Raw genomic sequence first — 16,321 nt, forward strand, 5'->3', positions numbered from 1 at the left:
CCAACCCTCCTGTGCTGGGTCCGTGGTGTCGCAAATCACGCTGCCAAACGCCTGCTGCGATGAAGAGATGAACGTAAGACAGTGTTTAAGGCAGTAATGGCAGAAGTACGCCTAACGAGCCTGAACACAAGGGCCATCTACCACAGGTTGGAGGTTCATTTCCATTCAACAAAAAATTGTGAGTACCATATGTGTGTCCTATTCTTAGACGACAGAACAGGACATCAGTTCGTCGTGTTTTCGTTGCGGGTGACCAGAAACCTAACTGTGGCTTAATTAAGTGAAGCTTATTATTTGTTTCAGCGTCCCACAAGTGTTGCCAGTGGCTTCGTAGCTTCTTTCGCAAGAAAGGCTTCAAGTCTGTTGCAGGAACAGTAGCCGCAGGATTAATAGCTTGCGATGTAGTTGATGTGGCCAACTGGTCTGCTAGCACATTACCCTCAATGCCTCTATGGCCAGGCACCCAGCATATAGTCACATGCTGGTTAGATATATACGCTATGCATAAACTGGAATAGAGCTCAGTAAGTACAGGATTTTTGTTTTTGCAGAGTGACATCAGAGCTTTCACCACGCTTAGGGAGTCTGTAAATATAATTGCTTTTTGAAGTTTTGATGCCCTTATATGATTCACAGCCGACAATAGTGCATAGGCCTCAGCCGTAAAGATACTCGTTTCCGGGTGGAGTACACCGGATTCCGAAAAGGATGGGCCGACGGCTGCATAAGATACCCCGGCATGTGACTTGGAAGCATCTGTGTAAAGCTGTGTACACGAGTATTTAGATTGGAGTTCTAAGAAATGCATTTTAATGTGTGCCTCTGGCGCGTGTTTAGTGACCTCCAGGAACGATGTGTCACACTCTATGAGTTGCCAGTGCCACGGCGGCAACAGTTTCGCTGGAGCCATAGGACGTTGTTCAAGCAGCGCAACACCCATTTCCTCACTAAGATTCCTCACACGCAAGGAGAACGGCTTTCTTGCTGCAGGTCGATTATGGAAGAGTGTGGCAGCGGTCTTGTCATTTATAGTTGAGTAAGAAGGATGTTTAATGTTTGCTTGTACTTTCAGAAAATACGTGAAACTGTTGTATGACCGCTGGAGATGAAGCGACCACTGATTCGACTCTACGTACAGCTCTGGATTGGACTTGTCCTGAAAGCACCGGTCGCGAGACGGATACCCAGGTGGTGGACGGGGTCTAGTATTTTAATGCACTGGGCGTTGCTGAATTGTAAATTATAGATCCGTAATCAAGGCGTGAGAGGATAAGACTTTTATACAAGTTAAGCAAACACTTCGATCGATCACTACCCCAAGTCGTACGCGACAGAAGCTTTAAAAGGTTCATTGTCTTCAGGCATTTTGCCCTAGATACTTAATATGAGGAATAAATGTAAGCTTCGAATCTAAAACAATGCCTAGAAACTTATGCTCGCTGCTCACAGAGAGCGCATCTCCTTTGATTGCAATACTTGGGACTGGCGTTACGCCTCTCTTGTTAGTAAAGAGTACGCAAGTGCTCTTCTGGGGATTTACCTTAAAACCATTTCATCTGCCCATTTGGACAATTTGTTTATTACAAGCTGCACTTGTCGTTCGCAGATGGCAATATTGCATGACTTGAAGGCTATCTGCACATCATCGATATAAACAGAATAAAACATAGTGCGTGGGATGACTGTGTGCAGGGAACTCATTTTTACGATAAATAGTGTGCAACTAAGCACGCCCCCTTGTGGCACACCGGTCTCTTGGGTGAATGACTTAGAAAGAGCGTTACCCACTCTTACGCGGAATGTGCGATTCGATAGGTAACTTTCAATTGTGTTTTAACATGTTGCCACGGACACCCATCGCAGAGAGATCTCGGAGAATGCCGTAGCGCCATGTCGTGTCGTAAGCTTTTTCTAGGTCGAGAACACTGAAAGACAGAACTGCTTATGTATAAAAGCGTCTCTGATATAAGACTCAATGCGAACAAGGTGGTCTGTTGTGGACATACCTTCCCTGAAACCACATTGGAAGGGGTCTAGTAATTTGTTATTTTCAAGGAAACAGATTAGCGCCTGTTGATCATTTTTCAAATAGTTTGCACAGACAGCTTGTTAGCGCTATTGGCCTGTAGCTGCTGGCTAGGGACGGGTCTTTGCCTTGTTTAAGCACGGGAATGACTATAGCTTCCTTCCACGAGGACGGGATATATCCATGCGCCCACATGACATTGAAAAGATACAGGAGTGTTTTCAGCGCTTCAGGATTCAGGTACTTAATCATTTCATACATGACACGATCACCGCCTGGCGCCGAGTTATTGCAGCAAGCGAGGGATGCTTTAAGTTTAGTTAAAGTGAATGGATAGTTGTAGGCCTCACTCGATGAACCTTTACGTTTTAGGGGCTGTCGCTCTTCGCGTTCTTTAACTCTCAGAAATGCTTGTGTCTAGTGGGACGCACTGGAGATATATTGAAAGTGTTCGCCCAGACAACCAGCCTGATCTTCCAGGCTCTCTCCTTGAGTACTTACTAAGGGGAGTGGGTGTACCTCCCGGCCTTTTAATTTATTTACTCGATTCCACACTTTCGTCTCATCCGTGTAAGAATTTATACTGGAGATGTACTTCTCCCAACTCTCCCTTTTAGCACGTCGACGTGTTCTTCTAGCCTGGGACTTTATTTGTTTGAAACTAATCAAGTTTTCGGCGGTTGGAGAGTCGCGAAGTCGTCCCCAAGCTTTGTTTTGATTTTTCCGTGCTTCCTTGCATTCTTCGTTCCACCACGGGATACGACGTTTATTAGCCAGTCCGTTAGTTTGACGGATGCATGTTGTGGCAGTCTCAATTATAAAGCCCGTTATATATGCTACAGCATCGTCTATATTTAAAGAGGCAATATCATCCCTGCTTAAATACGTTTGTTCTTGGAAACGTTCCCAGTTAGCCGAGTCAACCTTCCATCGGGGAATGTGTGGGGAACATAGATCTTGTTTTGTCAGTTTTAACATGATTGGGAAGTGGTCGCTCCCAAAAGGGTTCTTCACAACTGACCACTCCAGGTACGGAATCAGTGTACTCGACACGATACTTAAATCTATGGAGGAGTATGTGTTGTGCGCCATGCTGTAGTAAGTTGGCTCTGTCTTATTAAGTAAACATGCTCCTGAAGAAAAGAGAAAGTTTTCAATCAGGCGTCCTCTCGCATCGCAACGAGAGTCTCCCCACAATGTGTTATGTGCAGTTTAAATCTCCGACAACTATGTATGGTGCCGGAAGTTGATCTATGTAGTTCTGAAATTCAGTTTTATTAAGATGATAATTAGGAGGGATGTATATAGAGCTAACAGTGACTAGGCCTGTCAAACAATACCCCTCGGACAGCAACTGCCTCTAGGGCGTACGAAGTTTCAGTTCTGACAGGCACACCTCTGTCACCTACGATAGCAACACCGCCGGATGACACGACGGTGTCATCGCGGTCTTTGCGAAAGATGGCGTATTGACGGAGGAAGTTGCATTGTGTAGATTTAAGGTGTGTCTCCTGAACACACAGCACCTTCGGATTAAACTTGTGTAGGATTTCTTGAACGTCATCGAGGTTGTGGAGGAGTCCTCTGACGTTCCACTGTATTATTTGTGTATCATGTTGAAAGTGTTTTTTGTGCTGTGGTATAGGAGACTAACTTAAGCTACAGAGCCCTTGTCGGGCCCTGTGATGCGGGCTTTTTCTTTTTTGGAGCGATCGCGAGATTCTCGCCGCTCCTGAGGCGCTGGTGGCGCCGTCTGGCCGGTTGTTGTGTCCATCGCCTCTTGTGAGGCGCTGGACACGCGCTCTTGCGAGCGGTTGGTTTGACGAGAAGGCCTCGCCTCGAGGGACGAGGCCCTGGAGGCCACCAGCCCGGAGGTCGATGGCCCCTTCTTGTGAGTTGGCGGAGCAGCGCTAGCTGCAGCCGCCGAGGGGGCGGATGGCGTCACTGCCGGCTCACTGTGTGTGGGCCGGACAGCCGCCGGAAGCCGTTGCTGACGCTGCCCCCTGACGCGCCACTTCGGCAAAGGTGTTCTTTGGCAGGTATGATACCCGCCTGCGTGCCTCTTTGAACGAAATATTTTCTTTGACTTTGATTGTGACGATTTCCTTTTCCTTCTTCCAGGATGGGCAGGACCGTGAATATGCGGCGTGCTCCCCATCACAGTTCACGCAGTGGAGAGTGTTTTGACACGCTCCAGAAAGGTGTTCATTGGCACTGCATTTTGCACAAGTCTGACGGCCTCGGCAGTTCTGTGAACTGTGCCCGAATCGCTGGCACTTAAAACATCGGAGCGGGTTAGGCACGTATGGCCTGACACGGATCTTGACATACCCGGCCTCAATGGTCTCGGGTAGCACACTAGAACCAAAGGTAAGAATAACATGTTTTGTTTGAATTTCCTTTCCATCGCGCCTCATCTTAATTCGCTTTACGTTAACCACGTTCTGTTCTTTGAGTCCTTCCAAAAGTTCTTCCTCAGTGAGCTCCATCATGTCATCGTCTGAGATTACACCACGGATGGTGTTCATGGTACGGTGAGGGGTGACCGTAACTGGGATTTGTCCGAAAGAGACTAGTTTAGGCAGCTTTCATACTGTTTTTTGTCGCGGAGCTCCAAGAGGAGGTCACCGCTGGCCAACTTAGTTGCTTTGTAGCCTGGGCCTATAGATTCTGTCATACATTTGGAAACGAGGAACGGTGAGATAATCCTCACAGTCTTCTCTGGTCTTTCACTGTGTACTACATGGTAGCGCGGGAAATTCTCTATTTGGTGGCCAAAAAACTTGAAGACATCTTCGGTGCGCCCCCGTTTCTGGGGGCGATCAGGGAGTTTGGGGAAAGCACGATCCATAGGTATATCTAAATTTCGGCAGAAACGCCAGCCGCCCACCATGGAGCCCAACAAGGGGACGCCGCAGGACATATAGGAAGCAAGTCATGCAGACGCCAACTGTACGTTCCGCTATAACCAAATATGTACAGCCAAGGTTGGTTGTACCACACAAGGTTAACCCTCGCTGCCTGGAAAGTCGGAAGTAAATAGAAGAGAGGAGAAGACAGGAAAGATTGAAAGAAAGAGGGAAAGACGCAGATTGGAGAGGGGGACAGGAAGAGGCAACTACCGATTTCCCCCGGGTGGGTCAGCCGGGGGTGCCGTCTACGTGAAGCGAGGCCAAAGAGGTGTGTTGCCTCCGCCGAGGGGCCATAAAGGTCCAAGCATCCCGCATTCGGCTCAACCCCCAGGATCCCCTTTTTCCCCGGACACGGCTAAGCCAGCGCACGGTTACCACGGCGGGAGGGTCCAACCCTCATGTGCTCGGGTACGTGGTGTCGGCAACAGCACCAAACGGCCTGCGTGACGGCAGACGCCCCTGCGGGGGTCGTTTGCGCAAATTGCTAGCCCTATGTCCACAGTTTCTGGCATGATATGCAGCTAAAACACGAGCCCATAGGGACGGACCGGACATGAATATCCCAGCGTCGATCTACGCCAGCGATTACGGATGTCACTCCAATATGAGTTAGGTTGATGTAAATATGGGTGTGGAGATATGATTATGTTGTTTTACTGGGCAAGGCCAGCTATGGCACAAAGAGCGCCAGGCAGTGGTGTACTGATTGACAATGGTATGTCCATGACATTGCGATAAGTAGATGGGTAGTGGCTGTATAGGGTCTAAAACATCTGCGCACTAAAGGTGCGTAAAATACAAATTATAGATCATGACAATGATGTGATAGGGCGCAATGAATATGGTATAAAAAAGCTGTGAGCGATACAAGGCACTACTGCCTCACAGAGACCCTTAGAAGCAAGAGCCTGGAGGAGAGTGCATTTCAATATGCTGTCGCAGCAGCGTCCTCTGAAAGAGGACCCTGCTACGAATCTCTCGGGCGAAGAACTTGCAAAATGTCGATGTCGTTTAAAAGGCTAAAACTGAGTCGTGCTGAAATACCGGGTCATTAGCTAAAAACATCGCTGGGTGAAGGGGTATGTTCTCTCTATAGGCTTGAACAAAGTGTTTCTTTCTTTCAGGTTCTATTAGAGGACACTGCACTAGGATGTGAAGTACAGTAAGTACCTCCCCACATCTAGTACAGGTCGGGGGTTCGCCTCCAGACAACAAGTAATTGTGCGTGCCGTAAGTGTGTCCTATTCTGAGCCTACAGAATAGGACATCATTTCTTCTAGATTTCGTGGTGGATGGCCAGTTCCCTAAGCGAGGCTTAATTAAATGAAGTTTGTTTAGACTCTGGGCGTCCCACAAACGTTGCCAGTGGGCTCGAAGTCTCTTACGTAGATATGGCTTCATATCGGGAACAGGGACGGGCATGGATGTGTTTCCAGCTTTTGCGTCGATGGATGTGGCAATCTGGTCTGCCAGTACATTTCCCTCGATGTCTCGGTGTCCTGGCACCCAGCACACCATAACATGCTGCCCAGACGCATATATATTGCATATTATTGAATAAAGCGATACTATTACTGGATTTTTGTGCCTTTTAAGAGATTTTAAAGCTTTTACTACGCTCAGCGAGTCTGTGTAGATAATTGCTTTTGGTATTTTCGATTCTTTGATATGTTTAAGAGCCGACAGTATTGCACAAGCCTCTGCTGTGAAAATGCTCGTTTGGGGGTGCAGGGCGTCGGCATCTGAAAATGATGGGCCAACCGCTGCATAAGAGACGCCAGCATGAGACTTTGATGCATCGGTGTAAAATTCCGGACAGGAGTATTTATGCTGCAGTTCGAGGAAATGCATTCGAATGTGTGCAACCGGGGCGTGCTTCGTAACATGTAAAAAGGACAAATCACAGTCGACAATCTGCCACTGCCACGGTGAGACCTGTATAGTGGGTGTCATTAGACGATGTTCAAAGAGTGGGACATCCATTTCCTCAGCCAGACTTCTCACACGCAACGAGAAGGGCTCTCTTACTGCAGGTCGGTTATGAAAGAGGTGGGAGCTGGACAAATCATTTACGGTGGAATATGAGGGATGTTCACTGTTTGCATTCACTCTAAGAAAATACATGAAAGCTGTGTAGGTCCTCTGGAAGTGGAGGGACCACTCATTGGATTCCACGTAAAGGCTTTCTACAGGGCTTGTCCTAAAGGCACCTGTAGACAGGCGAATACCTAGATGGTGGATGGGGTCCAGCATCTTCAACGCGGTTGGGGTGGCTGACTGGTAAATTATGGCCCCGTAGTCTAGGCGTGTTCGTATGAGGCTTTTATACAAATTTAACAGACACTTTCTGTCCACTACCCCATGTAGTGCGTGACAACACTTTTAAAATATTCATTGTTTTCATGCACTTGTTTTTTAGATGTTTTAGGTGTGGTATGAATGTTAGCTTAGTGTCAAGAATTATGCCTAAGAATTTATGTTCCGTTTTTACAGGTAGACGCTGTCCTTGCAGGTCAATGTCGGGGTCGGGGTACAGTCCTCTCTTTCTAGAAAAAAGGACGCAGGCGCTCTTTTGTGGATTTAGGCAGAACCCATTCTCGTCTGCCCATTTAGCCACCTTGTTCAGACCAAGTTGAACCTGCCGCTCACAGATTGCAAGGTTGCATGATTTAAATCCAATCTGTATATCATCGACGTACGTTGAATAAAACATGTTGCGTGGGATGCATAGACGCAAGGAATTCATTTTTATAATGAAGAGAGTGCAACTGAGCACCCCACCCTGTGGTACTCCGGTTTCCTGCACGAAAGGCCGTGATAATGCATTGCCAACTCGAACACGGAATGTGCGATTCAGCAGATAACTTTCAATCACATTTAACATATTACCACGTATACCAAAGTGGGAGAGGTCTCTCAGTATTCCGAACCGCCACGTGGTGTCGTATGCTTTTCCATGTCGAGGAAAACAGAAAGGAAGAATTGTTTGTGAACAAAAGCTTCACGTATCTGTGCCTCAATACGTATCAGATGGTCAGTGGTGGATCGACCCTCGCGAAAACCGCACTGGTATGGGTCAAGGAGCTTGTTTGATTCTAGGAAATGTATCAGACGGCGGTCTATCATCTTCTCGAAGACCTTGCAGAGGCAGCTTGTTAGAGCTATGGGCCTGTAACTCGATACGGACGATGGATCCTTGCCCTGCTTCAGAATGGGGATCACTATGGCCTCTTTCCAGGCAGAGGGGATCTCGCCGGAGGTCCATATAGAATTATAGAGACAGAGAAGGGTTTTCTTCGTTTCAGAGGGTAGGTTTTTCAACATGTCATATAGTATACGGTCAGGGCCTGGGGCAGATTGCTTGCAACAGGTGAGTGATGCATGCAGCTCTGCTAGGGAGAAAGGTAGGTTATATGGCTCGTTCCCAGTGCTCTTTCGGTCTATTTTTTGTTTTTCTATAGCTGATTTATATCTTATAAATTCTGGTGAATAGTGTGAGGAACTGGACACAGGTTCAAAATGTGCACCCAGATGGTTCGCTTGGTCCTCAAGGCTGTCTCCCTGCGTGTGTACCAGGGGAGGTGGATGTGTTTGTCGTCCTCTTACTCTATTGACCCTGCTCCAAACCTTGGCCTCATCCGTGTACGAGTTGATACTTGATAAAAATGTTTTCCAGCTGTCTCTCCTGGCTTGTCTGCGTGTTCTCCTACCTTGGGATTTGATTTTCTTGAAATTTACAAGGTTTTCAGCAGTAGGATAATCGCGAAGCTGCCTCCATGCTTTGTTCTGCTGCCTACGTGCATTCCGGCATTGTTCATTCCACCACGGAACACGACGTTTGCTAGGAAAGTCCACTTGTTTGGGGAATACACTTAGAGGCTGCATCAATTATGAATTTAGTAAAATACTCGACGGCACCATCAATTCCGAGCGATGAAATGTCTGCCCACGAGAGTTTACTGGTAAGAGTTTGGAATTTATCCCAGACCGCTGCATCGACCTTCCACCGGGGGGGGCATGTGGTGGAGACTCGTATTGTCTTGTTGCTCTCAGCAGTACTGGGAAATGGTCGCTCCCATAAGGGTTTTTTATAACTTCCCATTCAAGTTCTGAAAATAGAGACGGGGAAGCTATGCTACGATCAATAGAAGAAAAGGTTCTATTTGCGATACAGTAAAATGTAGGTTCCTTCTTATTCAGGAGACACGCACCAGAGGAAAAAAGAAATTGTTCAACAAGACGGCCTCGCGCATCGATACGAGAGTCGCCCCACAGACTGCTGTGTGCATTGAAATCGCCAAGAACAAGATAAGGTTCTGGCAATTCGTCTATAAAGGACTGAAATTCATGTTTGTGTAAGTGGTAATGTGGGGGTATGTAAAGCGAGCAAATGGTGATGAGTTTGTTCAGAAGGACAAGTCGAACTGCCACTGCTTCAAGGGGCGTTTGTAGCTGCAAACGTTGACATGCTATGCTTTTGTGAATTACAATGGCAACACCGCCTGATGATGCGAGAGCATCATCGCTATCTTTACGAAACGTAACATACTGTCGGAGAAAATTTGTATGTTTCGATTTTAAGTGCGTTTCCTGTACACACAGCACTTTTGGATTGTGTTGGTAAAGAAGTTCTTGGACATCGTCGAGGTTCCTAATAAGGCCTCTGACGTTCCATTGAATGATTTGTGTATCCATAATGAAAGTAAATTGGTGCTGTGTGTAAAAAAGGAAGTGTTGCCTTAGATTACAGAGCCGTTTGCGGCCCTGTAATTTTGGTTTTGTCTTTTCTAGAGCGGTCCAAAGAGTTTGGCCGCTCTTTAGGTGCTGGTTGCACCACCTTGCTTGGGGTAGTGTCCATAGCCTCTTGTGAAGCGCTGGACACTCGCTCTAACGAGCGATGTGTACGTCGTGTAGCCTTCGCCTCGAGGGACGAAGGCTGTGGCCTCACCAGCCCGGAGGCCGATGGAACCTCCTTAGCCTCTGAGCTGCGATGGCTGCTGCCAGCGCTAGTAGAGGCCTCTGGTGCGGCCGATTTCGAGGGAGGCAGGGCAGCCTCAGCTGCTCCCACCATGGGGGCAGGTGGAAGTCGCCTCAATACGCTGCGCGTGCCTTGGGCGACCGCCGGGGTCCGTCGTGGTGCTGCCCCCTGTTGCACCACTTCGGCAAAAGAAGTTTTCATCGAAAATGCAGGTGAAAGACGCTGTCGTGCTTCCCGGAAACTGATATTTTCTTTGACTTTGATAGTAATGATCTCCTTTTCTTTCTTCCAGGCTACGCAAGATCTGGAATATGCAGGGTGGCTGCCATCGCAGTTCGCGCAATGGGCCTCAGCAGTACAGTCATCAGCAGAGTGATCTTTTGTAGGCACATTTCGCACAAGTTAGTCGTCCTCGGCAGCTTTGAGAGGCATGACCAAACCTCTGACACTTGTAGCAGCGTCGTGGATTTGGAATGTAGGGTCTAACACGCAGTTTGAGGTAGCCTGTTTCTATTGCATCCGGGAGTGTGCTAGAGCCAAAAGTAAGTACTATGTGTTTGGTTGGTAGTTCTTTGTTATCGCGCCTGATTTTTATGCGTTGTACATTTATAACATTTTCTTCTTTCCATCCATTCAGGAGTTCTTCATCAGTCAAATCCATGAGGTCGTCGTCTGAAACCACACCTTGACGGTGTTCATTGTTCGGTGTGGACTAACAGATATGGTTTTATCGCCAAATGCCACCAGGTTTGTTAGTTTCTCGCACTGCATCTTGTCTTTTACTTCAATCAGAAGGTCCCCACTTGCCATCTTGGTGGCTTTGTAGCCACTTCCAATTACCTCCGTGAGACATTTTGACACCAAGAAGGGTGAAATGTTTGTTGCTTTTTTATCAGTGTTTTCACAGTGAATCACATGATACTTAGGGAATGTGTCTCGTTTCTTCAAAAAGAATTCAAAGGTTGCGTCGGTGCGCCCCCTTTTCGGGGGACGATCAGGTGAGAAGGGTTTCGAGGGTCCCATGGAATGAGTTGTTTGTTCGGTATCAATGCCAGTCACCCACCACCGAGCCCAACGAGGGGACACGGCAGAGATTGTTATGAAGCAAGCACTGCCATGCCAACTGTACATTGTTACTATAACCGCATATGTTATAATCAAGGTAGATCATAACACACAAGGTTAACCCTTGCTGCCAGGAATGTTGGAAGTAAATGGAAGAGAGAAGAAGACAGGAAAGATTGAAGGTGAGAGGGATAGGCGAAGATTGGAGAGAGAGAGACAGGAAAAGGCAACTACCGTTTTCCCCCGGGTGGGTCAGTCCGGGGGTGCCGTCTACGTGAAGCGGAGGCCAAAGAGGTGTGTTGCCTCCACCGAGGGGCCGTAAAGGTCCAAACACCTGGCATCGGCTCAACCTCCAGGATCCTATTTTCCCCGTACACGGCTAAGCCGCGCACGGCTACACGCGGGAGGGGCCAACCCTCATGTGCTCGGGTCCGTGGTGTCGCAACACACCAAACGCCTGCTGACGCAGACGCCCCTGCGGGGCCTATGTTAGGTGGGTGAGCTCTCTGTATTGCTTCCAGTCGGCAGAATCAATCTTCCACTGGGGAACATGAGGAGAGTTTTCTTCACTTTTTCTTAATGTTAAAACGATCGGGAAGTGGTCACTCCCGTATAGGTTTTTAATGACGTCCCACTCCAGATATGGCATGAGTGTACTTGATGCTATGCTTAAATCTATAGATGAGTATGTATTGCGTGCCACGCTGTAAAATGTGGGCTCTTTTTTATTTAGCAAGCACGCATCTGTGGAGAAAAGAAAGTTTTCAATTAAGCGTCCTCTCGCGTCACAACGAGAATCACCCCACAGGCTGCTATGGGCATTTAGATCTCCAACAACGATATATGGTTGGAGAAGTTCAGCGATGAAGCTTAAAAACTCTGATCTGGAAAGTGGGTAATTCGGAGGGATGTAAAGGGAACTTATAGTGACAAACTTCTGAAAGAGCACCGCTCGGACTGCGAGTGCCTCAAGAGGAGTTCGGAGAAGTAACTGCTGACAAGCAACATCTTTGTTCACTATAATGGCGACGCCACCTGAAGAGGCGCGTGCTTCATCTCGATCTTTTCGGAAAATGGTGTATTTGCTGAGGAAGTTACTTTGTGTTGGTTTTAGGTGTGTCTCCTCTACACACAGCACTTTGGATTGTATTTGTGTAGAAGTTCTTTAATGCCATCGAGGTTGTGCATAAGACCTCTCACACTCCAGTGTAATATTTGTGTATCCATATTGATTGTGTTTTTGGGCTGTGTGTCAAGAGGGTTCAAGTTGGCTTACGAAGCCTTTCCAGGCCCCGTAATCCGTGGTTTGTTTGTCTTGGAGCGTCCGCGAGAATCGCGCCGCTCCCGAGGCGCTGACTGCACCGTCTGGCTTGGAGTTGTGTCCATCGACTCCTGGGAGCCACTGGACTTCCGCTCACTCGAGCGGGGTAGTTTCGGGGTAGGCCTTGCCTCGAAAAGCAGAGCCTTGGAGGCCACCAACCCAGAGGTCGATGGGCCCTCCTTCAAAGACGGCGCAGCAGTGGCTGGCTTCTGTCGCCTGGGGGGCTGGTGGCACAGCTGCGGCCACAGTCTTTGTGGGCCGGGCTGATGCCAGAGTCTGCTGCAGCGTTGCCCCCTTTCGCGCTGCACCAGCATACCCTGCGGTATGTAGGAAGGAAACACGTTTCCGCGCTTCTTGAAATGAGATGTTCTCTTTCACTTTCAAGGTAATGATGTCTTTTTACTTCTTCCACGTAGGGCATGATCGGGAATAACAGGCAATCTCACCGTCGCAGTTTGCGCAGTGGAGCGTGTCAGTACAGTTGTCGGAAGCGTGTTCTTGTTTGCCACATTTTGCGCAAGTAAGCCGGCGGCGGCAGCTTTGTGAGCCATGGCCAAATCTCTGACATTTGAAACATCTGCGTGGATTTGGAAAGCAGAGTCTTACTCGTGTCTCTGTGTAACCAGTTTCGAGAGAGTCTGGCAGTAAACTCGTCGCAAAGGTGAGAATGAGATGTTTTGTACGAATTTCTTTGTTGTCACGTTTGATCATTATTCTTTGTACTTTGATAACATCCTATTCCTTCCATCCTTCAACTGGTTCTTCTTCGCTCAGATTCATGAGGTCATCATCGGATACCACACCTCTTGATGTGTTCATTGAGCGATGAGGGGTTACCGTGATTTCATCACCACAAAAAGCAAGGAGATTTGAAATCTTTTCATGCTGTAGTTTGTCGTGAACTTCAAGCAGTAGGTCGCCGCTGGCCATTTTAGTGATTTTGTATCCGGGACCCAGCACGTCTGTGAGAACTTTTGCAACGGTGAAAGGTGAAAGGGTTCTGACTGTCTTTTCGGCGCATTTGCTATGTATAACATGGTAGCGTGGGAAGGATTCTTTGCGTTGGACAAAAAAAATGAGCTTCATCGGTACGCCCTCTTTTCGAAAGAGGGCGATCAGGCAGTCGGGGAAAGGTACTTAAAGCCATAAATACTTTTTGTTTTCGGCAGCTACGCCAGCCGCCCACCACCGAGCCCAACAAGGGGACGCTACGAGACCCGAAGGAGACGCAGACGCCAGCTGTACGTAGCTACTATAACCTAATATAAATATCTTAGGCTGGATAGAATACACCAGGTTAACCCTTGCTGCCTGCAAAGTCGGAAATAAGAGGAAGAAAGGAGAATACAGGAAAGACTGCAAGTGAGAGAGAAAGACGACTGCGCTTCCCTTCTCTTGGTATCCATTCTGTAACCCTACTGGTCCACCGGCATAGGCGCCGACTACGGGGTGGCCCTGGGGCTCGAGCCCCCCGCCCCTCCACAGCGCGAGACCAGCTCGTTCTTCCTCTTCTTTTCTCGAGTGATGGCGCCCGCGCCTCGGTCAAACTATCAAATACCACACGCGTGTAGCATAATCCCCCGGCGGCAGAAGCGACGTCCCGGAGCGTCTAAATGTCATCACTGGGAGGGTGATACTGCTTCAGTCGTGTAACGTGCACGATATCACTGGACTGGGAAGCAGATGGGGCGTCAGGGGCGATCTCGTAGGTGACAGGAGTCACGGCACGAATCACTCGGTAGGGGCCTGTGTAACGAGACAGCAGTTTTTCGGACAGGGCGACCTAACGCGACGGAGACCATAGAAGCACCAAAGAACCAGGCGGGAAGTGCACGTCGCGGTGTCGCTGGTCGTACAAACGCCGTTGACTCTCTTGGGAGTGCAGAAGGAGGCGACGGGCAATTTCCCTTGCGTGGGCAGCGCGGGTGACGGCGTCAAGTGCATATTCACTGGTGGGTGCTGCGAGAACAGGGAGGCTTGTGTCGAGGGGCAGTGCTGGTTCTCGGCCGAACAGAAGGGAAAATGGCGAATAACCGGCTGTGTCGTGGCGCGAGGAATTATACGCAAAGGTGACAAACGCTGAGCGAGGTCCCAGTCAGTGTGGTCGGAAGACACGTACTTCGCGAGCATGTCTGTGAGAGTGCGATTAAGACGCTCCGTGAGGCCATTCGTTTGCGGATGGTATGACGTGGATAGCTTGTGCCTCGTGGCACAGGACTGCAGGATGTCCGCGATAACTTTTGACAAGAATGTCCGGCCACGGTCTGTGAGAAGTTGTCGCGGATGATGATGATCGTTGGAGTTTAGTGGCGCAAGGGCCAGGTATGGCCAAAGAGCGCCATGACAGTATTAGTTCGCGCCAAGACGATGGTAATGGCTTGTTAGTGGTAGATGAAGTTGTCGCGGAGCTCCATGTAATAAAATCATGTCGCGTAGAAGAAAATCGGCAACATCTGTGGCGCAGCTTGTAGGGAGCGCTCGGGTGATGGCGTAGCGCGTGGCGTAATCTGTGGCCACAGCGATCCACCTGTTCCCAGAGGTAGAAAGAGGAAAAGGACCAAGTAAATCTAAACCAACCCGAAAGAATGGCTCCGCGGGAATGTCAATTGGTTGAAGGTACCCAGCAGGGAGCGTCGACGGTGTCTTGCGTCGCTGGCATTTCTCACACGCAGCTACGTATCTTCGAACGGAGCGAGCAAGCCCTGGCCAAAAGAAGCGTCGGCGGATCCGGTCGTAGGTACGTGACACACCGAGGTGACCGGCAGTGGGGAGAGGTCGTGAAGTTCGTGGAGAACAGCCGAGCGAGTGTGTTTAGGGATCACAAGGAGTAATGCTGGGCCGTCGGGGTGAACGTTGTGGCGGTAGAGTACGCCATCTTGAAGTGTGAATAAGCGAAGGGAGCTGTCGGCAAGTGACGATTCCAGGCGGTCAATGATGACACGCAAGGACGGGTCACGGCGCTGCTCGTCGGCGACATGGACTAGTGGAAAAACAGAGAGAACGCAGGCGTCGGTGTCAGTATCAGACGTAGAGGTCGGGTCTTGGACTGGGTAGCGAGAGAGGCAATCTGCGTCCTGGTGTTGGCGTCCCGACTGGTACGTCACTGCGTAGGGATATTCTTATAGTCGGAGAGCCCAACGACCGAGCCTACCAGTAGGATCCTTGAGCGACGAAAGCCAACACAGCGCATGATGGTCTGTGAATACTGAGGAGGGCTTGCCATATAAATATGGGCGGAACTTTGAAACAGCCCAGACGAGTGCAAGACATTCGCGCTCGGTAATCGAATAGTTGCGCTCTGCAGTTGTGAGGAGCCGGCTAGCGTAGGCTATAACGCGGTCGTGTCCGTGTTGTCGTTGCGCTAAGACTGCGCCGATCCCATAACCACTGGCATCGGTTCGGACCTCTGTAGGTGCGGACGGGTCAAAGTGGGCCAATATCGGTGGATTGGTCAAAATCGTGATAAGGCGTGAAAATGCGGCAGCCTGAGGGCAACCCCACGTAAAAGGCATGTCTTTCTTCAGAAGTTCAGTGAGTGGTCGAGCGATTGCTGCGAAATCTTTCACAAACCGTCTGAAATACGACTTAATTCCTCCTTAACAAACATTGCCAGATGGTGTCAAGAATGGGGTATGGAAATTAACGTAGCAACAACTTCATCTGTGTGTATAACTCGAAAAAAGGCACCGTTAAAATTTGCGTATCATCTAATGGGCTTACATGTAACAGAAGCTGATACAGTTAAATACTTGGGTGTTACCATCACAAACACATTAAAATGGGATGTTCACATTAAACAGACATGCACAAAAGCATATAGACAGCTGGGATACCTTCGCAGGAAACTTGCACTGGCACCTTCCAAAGCTAGGCTAGCAAGTTATAAGTTATGCCCTTGGTAAGGCCAATCCTTGAATACGGCAGTATTATCTGGAATCCGCACCAAATCTACCTTCTTAATCAACTGGAGGGAATTCAAAATAAAGCTCTTCGGTTTGTGTATTCGCAGTACTCACGTG

The 16,321-nt window shown here is 48.8% G+C and overlaps 1 long non-coding RNA gene across 1 annotated transcript in view; it reads left to right on the plus strand.

The window, feature by feature from the left end:
• Nucleotides 1-6,940, plus strand: part of LOC125944953 (uncharacterized) — a 70,650-nt gene extending 63,710 nt beyond the window's left edge. The window contains exon 3 of the long non-coding RNA XR_007466648.1: nt 6,930-6,940. This is a non-coding gene — a long non-coding RNA (uncharacterized LOC125944953). The remainder of the gene's footprint in view (nt 1-6,929) is intronic.
• The last annotated feature ends 9,381 nt before the right edge of the window (nt 6,941-16,321 follow it).

Source organism: Dermacentor silvarum, chromosome 4, assembly GCF_013339745.2.
Source record: "Dermacentor silvarum isolate Dsil-2018 chromosome 4, BIME_Dsil_1.4, whole genome shotgun sequence".
NCBI classification, from domain to species: Eukaryota; Metazoa; Arthropoda; class Arachnida; order Ixodida; family Ixodidae; genus Dermacentor; species Dermacentor silvarum.